Source organism: Schistocerca piceifrons, chromosome 9 (assembly GCF_021461385.2).
Source record: "Schistocerca piceifrons isolate TAMUIC-IGC-003096 chromosome 9, iqSchPice1.1, whole genome shotgun sequence".
NCBI lineage: Eukaryota > Metazoa > Arthropoda > Insecta > Orthoptera > Acrididae > Schistocerca > Schistocerca piceifrons.
Window position 1 is genome coordinate 108,246,431 of NC_060146.1, and position 15,837 is coordinate 108,262,267.

A 15,837-nucleotide genomic window follows, 5' to 3' on the forward strand; every position below is an offset into this window, starting at 1 on the left:
ATAGTAGGGGGAGGGTTTAGTTCCGGTAAGGCGACGGAAAGCGGTCCAGAACTTGGACGAGTTTATAGGGAGGGTAGCAGTTAAACGGGTGCATGTCTGTCGCCAGTCCCGGCGTTTCTTGGCCGCGAGCAAATTTCGAATGTGTCGCTGTAGTTGCCGGTGGCGTCGTAGGGTGTCCGGGTCACGCGTGCGGAGGAAGGCACGGTAGAGACGACGGGATTCACGGAGGAGGAGGACGGCCTGTGGTGGTAAGGTAGGACGGTGGGGGTGGATGGCAACAGTAGGGACGTGGGCCTCCACGGCCTCAGACAAGGTCTGCTGGAGAAAGGAGGCGGCATGGGTGACATCATCGGGACGGCGGTAGGCGAGAGGGTGGCTATCGACCTGAGTGGAGAGGGTATCCCGGTAGGCATTCCAGTCGGCACGGGAATAGTCATGGATGTACTTAGGGGGAGGGTCATGACGAGGGTCGGGGCGGGGGCGACGGCCGTCTGAAACGGTGAGGAGGACAGGGAGATGGTCGCTACCAATAGGCTCCAGGACATCCACCGTAATGCGACCAAGGAGGTTGGGGGAGGAGAGGATAACATCGGGAGTGGAGTTGGATTCGGGACGAGTGTGCTGGGGGATGGGGATGAGGTCGCCTTGAAGGGAGGAGAGGAACCGATGCCACCGCCGTAACTGGGCAGCGGAGCGACTATGGATGTTGAGGTCAGCGGCGATTACATAGGAGGAGAAGGTACGGTCGATGTGGGAGAGGAAGTCGAAAGGAAGAGGGGCGTTGGGGCGGACATAGATGGTGGCACAGGTAATGGTAAGGCCGGGGAAGAAGAGACTAAGGATCAGGTGTTCGGTGGGGTCGGGAAGGAGAGGCTGGAGCCGAACGGGGATCTGGCGGTGGTGGCCAATGGCAACTCCGCCACGCGCAACTGGGAGGGGATTATCGGAGCGGTGGAGGAGATAGGGGGAGGTGTGGATGGAGTGGTGGGGTTGGAGGAAGGTTTCGTTGAGGAGGAAGGCATCCACACGGTGGGTAGCAAGGGTGTGCAGGAAGAGGTTCTTGTTGGCGGGAAGGGAGCGGATATTGTTGAAAAGGATACGATGCTGTCGCGCCATGATAAGGACTTATACGAGGGTGTCAAGGCGGGAGAAGGTGAAATGGGCCTGGTTATTGGAAAAGGTGGCGTACATTTTAAGGTGGAATATGGAACGGGCGGCGAGGGAGATCTGTTGGAGGGTGTGGGGGCGCTGAAAAGGATGGACGTTTTGGAGGACAATGGTGAGGAACCTGATGATGTCCTCAGCAGTGGGAGGGGGACGAAGGGAATTGCCAGGAGGGGTGGGGGCGTCCAGGGGACGGACAGGGACGGTGAGTTCAGGGGTGGTGGGAGGGGGCCGGGCTTTACACTTTTGGGAGTAGGTAGGGTGGGGGAGGCTGCAGGTATTACAGGAGGGAGGGGATTGGAGGTTGGGGCACTGCCGGAGGAAGTGCGCTTGGCGACAATGCGGGCATGTGGGGGCCTCGCGGCACTCGGCTGTTGTGTGTGCATTGTAGCGCAGACATCTCTGGCAGCGCAGGGATTGAGGGGGGGAACGGGAGGGGTCGACTTTGTACCGCTGATTGAAGAGGAGGGCACCCTCCTTCAGGAGACGGTCAATGGAGGGGGCGTCCTCAGAGAACACCCGCATAAGGCGGGTGGGGCCGGTCGCGTTAAAAATGCGGCGGACTGCCCGCACCTCCAGGGTGGGATGGGCCTTCAGCTCCGCCAACACCTCCTCCTCCGTGATCGACGGACTAAGCCGAGTGATCACGGCGGTGAGGGTCGGCGGGCGACGCGGGGGTTGGGGTTGGCGGGTAGGAGATGGGGAGGGAGCAGGGGTGAGGGAGGCGTTAGGGCCAAAACGGGTGATGGGGAGGCGGGAGAGGATGTCAGTATGGAGGGTTGGGCTGGGGGAGGAGATGAGAACGGAATCCCGTCTGGGAGTAAGGAGAGAGATGGGGGCGCCAGGGAAATGTTGGCGGAGGAGGAGGGAGAGATTCCGGGCCTCGAGGAATGAAGGATCGGGACGGGACAGGAGATATTTGTAGAGACCGGGTGGGGAGGAGGAGGAGGAGGAGGAGGAGGGAGCGGGGCCTGGGGGGGAGACGTCCATGGCATTTTGGGGTGGGGATGGCGGGCGGGGTGGAGCCTTTTTAGGAGCAGAGGAAGTGGAGGCGCCACTAGGGCGTTTGACAGCGGCAGATGGGCGGGTGGTGACAGGAGGGACGGGAACGATGGGGAGGTGGTGGGAAGGGACAGGTCCCGGCACGGACGCAGCAGGCGGCGCCGGAGATAGTGACTGTGACGGTGCAGGCGAATGTGGCAGTGATGGTGATGGTGACGATGATGACGGTGGTGGCGGTGATGGCGATGGCGATGGCGATGGGGAGAGCTGGGCGTGGGCAGTGGCCCGACGGGCCACCACCCTAGCCGGAGCTGCAGTGACAGGCTGGGGGAGTGGGGGGAAGGGATCAGAACGAGAGGAAGAGGCGGGAGACGGGGAGACAAAGAGCGAGGGCGAAGGGATAGAGAGGAGGGGAGGGATGGAAGGAGGGGGGTGGGATTGGGCACACCAAGTGATAGTGGTGGAGGCGGCGGAAGGGGACGTATACACGATGGCGGTGGTGGTAGTAGTGACGGTGGTGGTGGGGGCGGACATGACGACAAGAAGAAGAAAGAAAAACACAGCACTAAAAGGACAGGACACACACTGGGGGACGACGGACGGCGACGGCGACGGCGACGGCGACGGCGACGGCGACGGCGACGGCGACGGCGACGGCGACGGCGACGGCGAGAGGCAGGGACGCTGCTGCCGCGGACGGGGCCGGGGCGGCTGCGGCGGCTGCTGCTGCTGCTGCTGCTGCTGCTGCTGCTGGCTGGACTGCTGCTGGCTGGACTGCTGCTGCCACCGGAGGGCGGGCGGGCGGGCTGGCTGGCTGGCTGGCTGGCTGGCTGGCTGGCTGGCGGGCTGGCTGGCTGGCTGGCTGGCGGGCTGGCTGGCTGGCTGCGGGACCACTGCTGCAGGCCGGGACCGGGAACTGCTGGCTGGCTGGCTGGCTGGCTGGCTGGCTGGCTGGCTGGCTGGCTGGCTGGCTGGCTGGCACCTGGAACCCCTAACACTTCGATTAGCGCGAAAAAGGCACAATCGAAGGGCGGTAACCTTGCGGTGTACCGCCGGAGATCAACTACCTAGCGCCTGGCACTGCTATTTATACCTGACGTTCGTTCCAAACACCTACAAGTACTTGCGTCATTGATACCTATCAGTATTACCTTACACTACTCAAGTTCCATTGGGGGAAACAAATACAGAAATATACAGAAAAAAAAAACAGTAAAATACATTTTATTAGAGGCAGACTTTCTGTTCTTTGCTCTTTGTGTCTAATAGTTGCTTACACGCCCACTCACCGCCATCTTAAACGCTCAAAACTGCACAGTAGTTCTCCCCTTGACCGTCAGGCGCGCTACTGCTCACTCGCCTACCCCCCACACAGACGAAAGTAGCACAACCTCATTTAGCAAATACCGGCACACCCATTAAGACTCTTCGTTAGATTTTGTTATTTTGTGACCGCTGGTTAGTACTAGACACCAAGGAAACTGCCAACTGCATTTACATTGACTTAACAAACCATACACTTCTCAGCAAAAGCTGTTTGACGTACTGAGCAGTAAAATGCTAGTTTTACTCGAATCATGCCGTGAAATTGATTAATGTCGATTGGTGAAATATTTGTGTAACAGATTAGGCACCCTGGAAACACAATGAAATGAGATTTACAAATCCTCTCATGTAGCTGGGTTAAGTTGTTGAAATGAGTTTACCTTGCAGGAAAGTACAACTAGAAATCAGTCAGTAAATTGCTTCATAGCGCTGGGAACACGTGCTGCAGTCTTAAATATACAAGATACACGCTTCTTCCACATTGCGCCAAACAACCTGCCCAAAAATATATATTTTGGACTCCTCTACTGTTGTTTATGTTCTTGTCCAAGAAGAATCATAGAAAGCTAACAGTATCCAAACCTGCCTGCTGTCTCATTGGCCCCAGCTAATATATTGCCTGACAAAAATGAAAATATCTGAATGTGTGCTAAATAGTATCTCGAGTGCCAACCATTCATAACAGATCCAAACAATAAGACATTTTCTATGGGTCCATTTGTGCTATAGTAGGCAGCAAATTTTGCTCACTTTGCATATAGGAAGAGTCATATTCTCAAATGAAGAGAGACAGAAAGAATGAGCCATGACAAGCCAACTATTTCTGCTCTCAAAAAAAAAAAAAAAAAAAAAAAAAATGCACCTGCTACTATTCTCACCTACACTTGCTCTACCACTGTGTTTTACATTGCATTCTATGATTTATATTCACAGATACAGTCACAAAATTTACCCCACAAGCACTGGTTCCCTCTCTTCAGTATTCCACATGCAATACATTCTCATAGCACACTGGACCATCATTAAGCTCACCATCCCATTTAAACTATCACAATGTATTATGTGTCACATTTGCACAGTAAATCCACAGTTCAAGGAATACACCAAGAAATGCATTAATCACACTGTTCAAAATGGAAATGCTATGGCTGCAGCCCACCAAATTCTACTGCACAATCACTGTTATCACTGCATGAAGGAGATTTTCCACCAGCAGCCTTTAGATGAAACATGTAAGCTACATAAAGGTTCAACAAAACCTCAACATCAGGGACTGCATTAGCTACGATCCAAATAGCTACTAGCCCTTACCTTTCTTTCAATCCCTCTGCTCTGCACACTACAGCACATGTATGTATTCTCAAAATGAGGCAAAGCCTTGCACAACATTACAGTTCTTCCTGCTTCATGTAACACACACCAGATAGGACACTGTCCTCAATGTGAGTGCCCTTACTAGGCACTGTGCAGCCTAACACATCAATCATCTCAAGTCAACAGACTCATTGCCCAATATTATCAACAGCAGTTCCATGGTCATAAGTTCTAATTATCAAGGTGTACACACAGCAGTGTCCAAAAAGGATCAAACATGCATCTAATCATCAGGACACAAACACAAATTATAACACTGGCAGTGCTGTGAAAATGAATTAAGTACAACACCTGCCTCCCACACACTCACCAACTTTCACTGTACTGCCCTAGTCTCCTCCACTAAATTCTGACAGAAGTTTTGTCAAATCCTACATTTATCAGTAATCACTGCATGTGTGTACCACAAGTATGTTATGGAGCAAGAATTGCCACTAGACAGAACCACATTTCAACTGTCCACATTGGCATCTTTTTTCACACATAGCAGTTGCACATCATCTTACACTGAGGAGAATGTTTCTCACCAGCTCCCTAAGACATGTACACAATTCATCAGTGAACACAGCCTAGTCTGTGTACATGGTCCCCAACAACCATCAGCTAAACACTTCCACAAGTGCAGAATGAGTACACAGATAAACACAGCTTGAAGCATTGTTTCTATGACACTTACACCCCCTCAGGGGTTGCCAAAAATTGCCACAGAGACGGTATTTCACGTCTCTCTGGCGGGGTATTGGTAAAAGTTTTCAACTAGCAATAATCGCACCTCAGTTATACTTCATTGGTTACGATATTGCCACTGCGCAAAGATTAACTACCTAGCTTTTTTTTTTTTTTTTTTTCTTTATTGTTATTTTCAAACCCATACAAACAGGCAGGCTGTCAGCAGCATGGTACGCCGCTCTTCAGCCGTAGAGGAGATAAAGATAGAACAGAAAGAATACACAAATGTGACATAACGGTGGGTAATAAAACAGTAGACACATAAAGACAAACACGGAGCCGTTCACACTTGACGAAAATTCACTACAAACTGTTGTCACGACGCACTAACACTGAAGATGGCGATGGCACAGGTGAACGATGGAGGATGACGGGAACACTGAACACGAAACACGACGGCACTCACGAGACACTGATGGCGACGATCTCCGGCGCGCGAATGTCCACTCAGCGTGTACGAGTCCGGGGACCTGCCAAGAGAGGAGGTGGAGGAGGAGGAAGGGGAAATGGGAGAGGGGAGAGCAGAGATGCCATGGGCAAAGGAGAGAGGGGGAGGGAGGTAGGGGGAGTGAAGCCCGGAGGAGAGGGTAGGAGGGAGGGGGGAAAGGAAAGAGAAGGGAAGGGAAAAGGGGGGGGGGGGAGGGTGCCTGAAGGAAAGGACACAGGAGAGGGGGGAGGATCAAAGTTGATAGGAGGGGTAGATGCAGGGGAGGAGGACATCATCAGGGAGGGGGAGCTGGCGGAAACCACCTTGGGAGAGGGTAAGGAGGGTGGAGAGATGGAGACCAGGTGGGACGTGGGAGTACAGGCGCGGCAGCGGGCGGGGGTGGGAGAGGATCGGGGAGACGAGCGGGTGAGGAGGATCGAGTTTACGGGAGGTGTATAGGATTCGTATCCTTTCGAGGAAGAGGAGGAGGTGGGGGAAGGGGATAAGGTCATACAGGATCCGCGTGGGGGAGGGGAGACGGATGCGATAGGCAAGGCGGAGAGCATGGCGTTCAAGGATTTGGAGGGATTTATAAAAGGAAGGGGGGGCGGAGATCCAGGCGGGATGGGCGTAACAGAGGATAGGGCGGATGAGGGACTTATAGGTGTGGAGGATGGTGGAGGGGTCCAGACCCCACGTTCGGCCGGAAAGGAGCTTGAGGAGACGGAGTCGGGAACGTGCCTTGGCTTGGATTGTCTGGAGATGGGGAGTCCAGGAGAGGCGACGGTCGAGGGTGACGCCAAGGTACTTAAGGGTGGGGGTGAGAGCGATGGGACGGCCATAAACGGTGAGATAGAAATCAAGGAGGCGGAAGGAGGGAGTGGTTTTGCCTACAATGATCGCCTGGGTTTTGGAAGGATTGACCTTGAGCAACCACTGGTTGCACCAAGCGGTGAACCGGTCAAGATGGGATTGGAGAAGGTGTTGGGAGCGTCGCAGGGTGGGGGCAAGGGCGAGGAAGGCGGTGTCATCGGCAAACTGGAGAAGGTGGATGGGGGGTGACGGCGGCGGCATGTCCGCCGTGTACAACAGGTACAGAAGGGGGGAGAGGACGGAGCCTTGGGGCACACCGGCGGAGGGGAAAAAGGTGTAGGAATCGGTGTTATGGATGGTGACATAGGAAGGACGGCGGGAGAGAAAGGAACCGATCAGACGAACGTAGTTAATGGGAAGGGCGAAGGTTTGGAGCTTGAAGAGGAGACCGGAATGCCATACGCGGTCATATGCGCGTTCGAGGTCAAGAGAGAGGAAGATTGCGGAGCGGCGGGAATTGAGCTGTTCGGAAAGGAGATGAGTGAGGTGAAGGAGAAGATCGTCGGAAGAGAAGGACGGCCGAAAGCCACACTGGGTAACGGGGAGGAGGCGGTGCTGGCGGAGATGTTGGTGGATGCGGCGGGTGAGGATAGATTCCAGGACCTTGCTGAAGACCGAGGTAAGGCTGATGGGACGGTAGGAGGAGACGGCGGACGGCGGTTTGCCAGGTTTGAGGAACATGAGGATACGGGAGGTTTTCCACAGGTCGGGGTAGTAACCGGTGGACAGGACTACATTGTAGAGCCTGGCCAGGGTGGAGAGAAAAGAGACAGGAGCTTCACGAAGGTGACGGTAGGTGACACGATCGTGACCAGGAGCGGTGTTGCGTTTGGTGCGGAGTGTATTGATGAGATCCTGTGTGGTGATGGGGGCATTAAGGTCCGTGTGTGGAATGTTGTCCAAGTACTGGAAACCAGGAGCGAGGGGAGGGACAGAGGGATCAGTTCGATCGCGGATATCTGGGAAGAGGGAGTAATCGAACTGGGGATCATCAGGGATGGAAAACACATCGGACAGGTAGGAGGCAAAGTGATTGGCCTTACTAAGGGCGTCAGGAAAGGGGCGATCATCGTGGAGAAGAGGATAGTAGGGGGAGGGTTTAGTTCCGGTAAGGCGACGGAAGGCGGTCCAGAACTTGGACGAGTTTATAGGGAGGGTAGCAGTTAAACGGGTGCATGTCTGTCGCCAGTCCCGGCGTTTCTTGGCCGCGAGCAAATTTCGAATGTGTCGCTGTAGTTGCCGGTGGCGTCGTAGGGTGTCCGGGTCACGCGTGCGGAGGAAGGCACGGTAGAGACGACGGGATTCACGGAGGAGGAGGACGGCCTGTGGTGGTAAGGTAGGACGGTGGGGGTGGATGGCAACAGTAGGGACGTGGGCCTCCACGGCCTCAGACAAGGTCTGCTGGAGAAAGGAGGCGGCATGGGTGACATCATCAGGACGGCGGTAGGCGAGAGGGTGGCTATCGACCTGAGTGGAGAGGGTATCCCGGTAGGCATTCCAGTTGGCACGGGAATAGTCATGGATGTACTTAGGGGGAGGGTCATGACAAGGGTCGGGGCGGGGGCGACGGCCGTCTGAAACGGTGAGGAGGACAGGGAGATGGTCGCTACCAATAGGCTCCAGGACATCCACCGTAATGCGACCAAGGAGGTTGGGGGAGGAGAGGATAACATCGGGAGTGGAGTTGGATTCGGGACGAGTATGCTGGGGGATGGGGATGAGGTCGCCTTGAAGGGAGGAGAGGAACCGATGCCACCGCCGTAACTGGGCAGCGGGGCGACTATGGATGTTGAGGTCGGCGGCGATCACATAGGAGGAGAAGGTACGGTCGATGTGGGAGAGGAAGTCGAAAGGAAGAGGGGCGTTGGGGCGGACATAGATGGTGGCACAGGTAATGGTAAGGCCGGGGAAGAAGAGACTAAGGATCAGGTGTTCGGTGGGGTCGGGAAGGAGAGGCTGGAGCCGAACGGGGATCTGGCGGTGGTGGCCAATGGCAACTCCGCCACGTGCAACTGGGAGGGGATTATCGGAGCGGTGGAGGAGATAGGGGGAGGTGTGGATGGAGTGGTGGGGTTGGAGGAAGGTTTCATTGAGGAGGAAGGCATCCACACGGTGGGTAGCAAGGGTGTGCAGGAAGAGGTTCTTGTTGGCGGGAAGGGAGCGGATATTGTTGAAAAGGATACGATGCTGTCGCGCCATGAGAAGGACTTAGACGAGGGTGTCAAGGCGGGAGAAGGTGAAATGGGCCTGGTTATTGGAAAAGGTGGCGTACATTTTAAGGTGGAATATGGAACGGGCGGCGAGGGAGATCTGTTGTAAGGTGTGGGGGCGCTGAAAGGGATGGACGTTTTGAAGGACAATGGTGAGGAACCTGATGATGTCCTCAGCAGTGGGGGGGGGACGAAGGGAATTGCCAGGAGGGGTGGGGGCGTCCAGGGGACGGACAGGTACGGTGAGTTCAGGAGTGGTGGGAGGGGGTCGGGCTTTGCACTTTTGGGAGTAGGTGGGGTGGGGGAGGCTGCAGGTATTACAGGAGGGAGGGGATTGGAGGTTGGGGCACTGCCGGAGGAAGTGCGCTTGCCGACAATGTGGGCAGGTGGGGGCCTCGCGGCACTCTGCTGTTGGATGTGCATTGTAGCGCAGACATCTCTGGCAGCGCAGGGATTGAGGGGGGGAACGGGAGGGGTCGACCTTGTACCGCTGATTGAAGAGGAGGGCACCCTCCTTCAGGAGACGGTCAATGGAGGGGGCGTCCTCAGAGAAAACCCGCATAAGGCGGGTGGGGCCGGTCGCATTGAAAATGCGGCGGACCGCCCGCACCTCCAGGGTGGGATGGGCCTTCAGCTCCGCCAGCACCTCCTCCTCCGTGATCGACGGGCTAAGCCGAGTGATCACGGCGGTGAGGGTCGGCGGGCGACGCGGGGGTTGGGGTTGGCGGGTAGGAGATGGGGAGGGAGCAGGGGTGAGGGAGGTGTGAGGACCAAAACGGGTGATGGGGAGGCGGGAGAGGATGTCAGTATGGAGGGTTGGGCTGGGGGAGGAGATAAGAACAGAATCCCGTCTGGGAGTAAGGAGAGAGATGGGGACGCCAGGGAAATGTTGGCGGAGGAGGAGGGAGAGATTCCGGGCCTCGAGGAAGGAAGGATCGGGACGGGACAGGAGATATTTGTAGAGACCGGGTGGGGAGGAGGAGGAGGAGGAGGAGGAGGGAGCGGGGCCTGGTGGGGAGACGTCCATGGCATTTTGGGGTGGGGATGGCGGGCGGGGTGGAGCCTTTTTAGGAGCAGAGGAAGTGGAGGCGCCACTAGGGCGTTTGACAGCGGCAGATGGGCGGGTGGTGACAGGAGGGACGGGAACGATGGGGAGGTGGTGGGAAGGGACAGGTCCCGGCACGGACGCAACAGGCGGCGCCGGAGATAGTGACTGTGACGGTGCAGGCGAATGTGGCAGTGATGGTGATGGTGACGATGATGACGGTGGTGGCGGTGATGGCGATGGCGATGGCGATGGGGAGAGCTGGGCGTGGGCAGTGGCCCGACGGGCCACCACCCTAGCCGGAGCTGCAGTGACAGGCTGGGGGAGTGGGGGGAAAGGATCAGAACGAGAGGAAGAGGCGGGAGACGGGGAGACAAAGAGCGAGGGCGAAGGGATAGAGAGGAGGGGAGGGATGGAAGGAGGGGGGTGGGATTGGGCACACCAAGTGATAGTGGTGGAGGCGGCGGAAGGGGACGTATACACGATGGCGGTGGTGGTAGTAGTGACGGTGGTGGTGGGGGCGGACATGACGACAAGAAGAAGAAAGAAAAACACAGCACTAAAAGGACAGGACACACACTGGGGGACGACGGACGGCGACGGCGACGGCGACGGCGACGGCGACGGCGACGGCGAGAGGCAGGGACGCTGCTGCCGCGGACGGGGCCGGGGCGGCTGCGGCTGCTGCTGCTGCTGCTGCTGCTGGCTGGACTGCTGCTGGCTGGACTGCTGCTGGCTGGACTGCTGCTGCCACCGGAGGGCTGGCTGGCTGGCTGGCTGGCTGGCTGCGGGACCACTGCTGCAGGCCGGGACCGGGAACTGCTGGCTGGCTGGCTGGCTGGCTGGCTGGCTGGCTGGCTGGCTGGCTGGCACCTGGAACCCCTAACACTTCGATTAGCGCGAAAAAGGCACAATCGAAGGGCGGTAACCTTGCGGTGTACCGCCGGAGATGAACTACCTAGCGCCTGGCACTGCTATTTATACCTGACGTTCGTTCCAAACACCTACAAGTACTTGCGTCATTGATACCTATCAGTATTACCTTACACTACTCAAGTTCCATTGGGGGAAACAAATACAGAAATATACAGAAAAAAAAAACAGTAAAATACATTTTATTAGAGGCAGACTTTCTGTTCTTTGCTCTTTGTGTCTAATAGTTGCTTACACGCCCACTCACCGCCATCTTAAACGCTCAAAACTGCACAGTAGTTCTCCCCTTGACCGTCAGGCGCGCTACTGCTCACTCGCCTACCCCCCACACAGACGAAAGTAGCACAACCTCATTTAGCAAATACCGGCACACCCATTAAGACTCTTCGTTAGATTTTGTTATTTTGTGACCGCTGGTTAGTACTAGACACCAAGGAAACTGCCAACTGCATTTACATTGACTTAACAAACCATACACTTCTCAGCAAAAGCTGTTTGACGTACTGAGCAGTAAAATGCTAGTTTTACTCGAATCATGCCGTGAAATTGATTAATGTCGATTGGTGAAATATTTGTGTAACAGATTAGGCACCCTGGAAACACAATGAAATGAGATTTACAAATCCTCTCATGTAGCTGGGTTAAGTTGTTGAAATGAGTTTACCTTGCAGGAAAGTACAACTAGAAATCAGTCAGTAAATTGCTTCATAGCGCTGGGAACACGTGCTGCAGTCTTAAATATACAAGATACACGCTTCTTCCACATTGCGCCAAACAACCTGCCCAAAAATATATATTTTGGACTCCTCTACTGTTGTTTATGTTCTTGTCCAAGAAGAATCATAGAAAGCTAACAGTATCCAAACCTGCCTGCTGTCTCATTGGCCCCAGCTAATATATTGCCTGACAAAAATGAAAATATCTGAATGTGTGCTAAATAGTATCTCGAGTGCCAACCATTCATAACAGATCCAAACAATAAGACATTTTCTATGGGTCCATTTGTGCTATAGTAGGCAGCAAATTTTGCTCACTTTGCATATAGGAAGAGTCATATTCTCAAATGAAGAGAGACAGAAAGAATGAGCCATGACAAGCCAACTATTTCTGCTCTCAAAAAAAAAAAAAAAAAAAAAAAAAAATGCACCTGCTACTATTCTCACCTACACTTGCTCTACCACTGTGTTTTACATTGCATTCTATGATTTATATTCACAGATACAGTCACAAAATTTACCCCACAAGCACTGGTTCCCTCTCTTCAGTATTCCACATGCAATACATTCTCATAGCACACTGGACCATCATTAAGCTCACCATCCCATTTAAACTATCACAATGTATTATGTGTCACATTTGCACAGTAAATCCACAGTTCAAGGAATACACCAAGAAATGCATTAATCACACTGTTCAAAATGGAAATGCTATGGCTGCAGCCCACCAAATTCTACTGCACAATCACTGTTATCACTGCATGAAGGAGATTTTCCACCAGCAGCCTTTAGATGAAACATGTAAGCTACATAAAGGTTCAACAAAACCTCAACATCAGGGACTGCATTAGCTACGATCCAAATAGCTACTAGCCCTTACCTTTCTTTCAATCCCTCTGCTCTGCACACTACAGCACATGTATGTATTCTCAAAATGAGGCAAAGCCTTGCACAACATTACAGTTCTTCCTGCTTCATGTAACACACACCAGATAGGACACTGTCCTCAATGTGAGTGCCCTTACTAGGCACTGTGCAGCCTAACACATCAATCATCTCAAGTCAACAGACTCATTGCCCAATATTATCAACAGCAGTTCCATGGTCATAAGTTCTAATTATCAAGGTGTACACACAGCAGTGTCCAAAAAGGATCAAACATGCATCTAATCATCAGGACACAAACACAAATTATAACACTGGCAGTGCTGTGAAAATGAATTAAGTACAACACCTGCCTCCCACACACTCACCAACTTTCACTGTACTGCCCTAGTCTCCTCCACTAAATTCTGACAGAAGTTTTGTCAAATCCTACATTTATCAGTAATCACTGCATGTGTGTACCACAAGTATGTTATGGAGCAAGAATTGCCACTAGACAGAACCACATTTCAACTGTCCACATTGGCATCTTTTTTCACACATAGCAGTTGCACATCATCTTACACTGAGGAGAATGTTTCTCACCAGCTCCCTAAGACATGTACACAATTCATCAGTGAACACAGCCTAGTCTGTGTACATGGTCCCCAACAACCATCAGCTAAACACTTCCACAAGTGCAGAATGAGTACACAGATAAACACAGCTTGAAGCATTGTTTCTATGACACTTACACCCCCTCAGGGGTTGCCAAAAATTGCCACAGAGACGGTATTTCACGTCTCTCTGGCGGGGTATTGGTAAAAGTTTTCAACTAGCAATAATCGCACCTCAGTTATACTTCATTGGTTACGATATTGCCACTGCGCAAAGATTAACTACCTAGCGCCTGGCACTGCTATTTATACCTGACGTTCGTTCCAAACACCTACAAGTACTTGCGTCATTGATACCTATCAGTATTACCTTACACTACTCAAGTTCCATTGGGGGAAACAAATACAGAAATATACAGAAAAAAAAAAAACAGTAAAATACATTTTATTAGAGGCAGACTTTCTGTTCTTTGCTCTTTGTGTCTAATAGTTGCTTACACGCCCACTCACCGCCATCTTAAACGCTCAAAACTGCACAGTAGTTCTCCCCTTGACCGTCAGGCGCGCTACTGCTCACTCGCCTACCCCCCACACAGACGAAAGTAGCACAACCTCATTTAGCAAATACCGGCACACCCATTAAGACTCTTCGTTAGATTTTGTTATTTTGTGACCGCTGGTTAGTACTAGACACCAAGGAAACTGCCAACTGCATTTACATTGACTTAACAAACCATACACTTCTCAGCAAAAGCTGTTTGACGTACTGAGCAGTAAAATGCTAGTTTTACTCGAATCATGCCGTGAAATTGATTAATGTCGATTGGTGAAATATTTGTGTAACAGATTAGGCACCCTGGAAACACAATGAAATGAGATTTACAAATCCTCTCATGTAGCTGGGTTAAGTTGTTGAAATGAGTTTACCTTGCAGGAAAGTACAACTAGAAATCAGTCAGTAAATTGCTTCATAGCGCTGGGAACACGTGCTGCAGTCTTAAATATACAAGATACACGCTTATTCCACATTGCGCCAAACAACCTGCCCAAAAATATATATTTTGGACTCCTCTACTGTTGTTTATGTTCTTGTCCAAGAAGAATCATAGAAAGCTAACAGTATCCAAACCTGCCTGCTGTCTCATTGGCCCCAGCTAATATATTGCCTGACAAAAATGAAAATATCTGAATGTGTGCTAAATAGTATCTCGAGTGCCAACCATTCATAACAGATCCAAACAATAAGACATTTTCTATGGGTCCATTTGTGCTATAGTAGGCAGCAAATTTTGCTCACTTTGCATATAGGAAGAGTCATATTCTCAAATGAAGAGAGACAGAAAGAATGAGCCATGACAAGCCAACTATTTCTGCTCTCAAAAAAAAAAAAAAAAAAAAAAAAAAAAATGCACCTGCTACTATTCTCACCTACACTTGCTCTACCACTGTGTTTTACATTGCATTCTATGATTTATATTCACAGATACAGTCACAAAATTTACCCCACAAGCACTGGTTCCCTCTCTTCAGTATTCCACATGCAATACATTCTCATAGCACACTGGACCATCATTAAGCTCACCATCCCATTTAAACTATCACAATGTATTATGTGTCACATTTGCACAGTAAATCCACAGTTCAAGGAATACACCAAGAAATGCATTAATCACACTGTTCAAAATGGAAATGCTATGGCTGCAGCCCACCAAATTCTACTGCACAATCACTGTTATCACTGCATGAAGGAGATTTTCCACCAGCAGCCTTTAGATGAAACATGTAAGCTACATAAAGGTTCAACAAAACCTCAACATCAGGGACTGCATTAGCTACGATCCAAATAGCTACTAGCCCTTACCTTTCTTTCAATCCCTCTGCTCTGCACACTACAGCACATGTATGTATTCTCAAAATGAGGCAAAGCCTTGCACAACATTACAGTTCTTCCTGCTTCATGTAACACACACCAGATAGGACACTGTCCTCAATGTGAGTGCCCTTACTAGGCACTGTGCAGCCTAACACATCAATCATCTCAAGTCAACAGACTCATTGCCCAATATTATCAACAGCAGTTCCATGGTCATAAGTTCTAATTATCAAGGTGTACACACAGCAGTGTCCAAAAAGGATCAAACATGCATCTAATCATCAGGACACAAACACAAATTATAACACTGGCAGTGCTGTGAAAATGAATTAAGTACAACACCTGCCTCCCACACACTCACCAACTTTCACTGTACTGCCCTAGTCTCCTCCACTAAATTCTGACAGAAGTTTTGTCAAATCCTACATTTATCAGTAATCACTGCATGTGTGTACCACAAGTATGTTATGGAGCAAGAATTGCCACTAGACAGAACCACATTTCAACTGTCCACATTGGCATCTTTTTTCACACATAGCAGTTGCACATCATCTTACACTGAGGAGAATGTTTCTCACCAGCTCCCTAAGACATGTACACAATTCATCAGTGAACACAGCCTAGTCTGTGTACATGGTCCCCAACAACCATCAGCTAAACACTTCCACAAGTGCAGAATGAGTA

At 51.7% G+C, this 15,837-nt stretch overlaps 2 non-coding genes across 2 annotated transcripts; both read right to left on the reverse strand.

Annotated features, from left to right (window-relative positions):
* Positions 1 to 5,543: 5,543 nt before the first annotated feature.
* Positions 5,544 to 5,683, reverse strand: LOC124717502. Its single transcript, XR_007005768.1, has one exon. It is a non-coding gene; the product is annotated as a U4 spliceosomal RNA (small nuclear RNA).
* A 7,736-nt stretch (positions 5,684 to 13,419) lies between these two features.
* LOC124717505 lies at positions 13,420 to 13,559 on the reverse strand. The gene has a single exon (XR_007005769.1). It is a non-coding gene; the product is annotated as a U4 spliceosomal RNA (small nuclear RNA).
* Between the last annotated feature and the right edge of the window lie 2,278 nt (positions 13,560 to 15,837).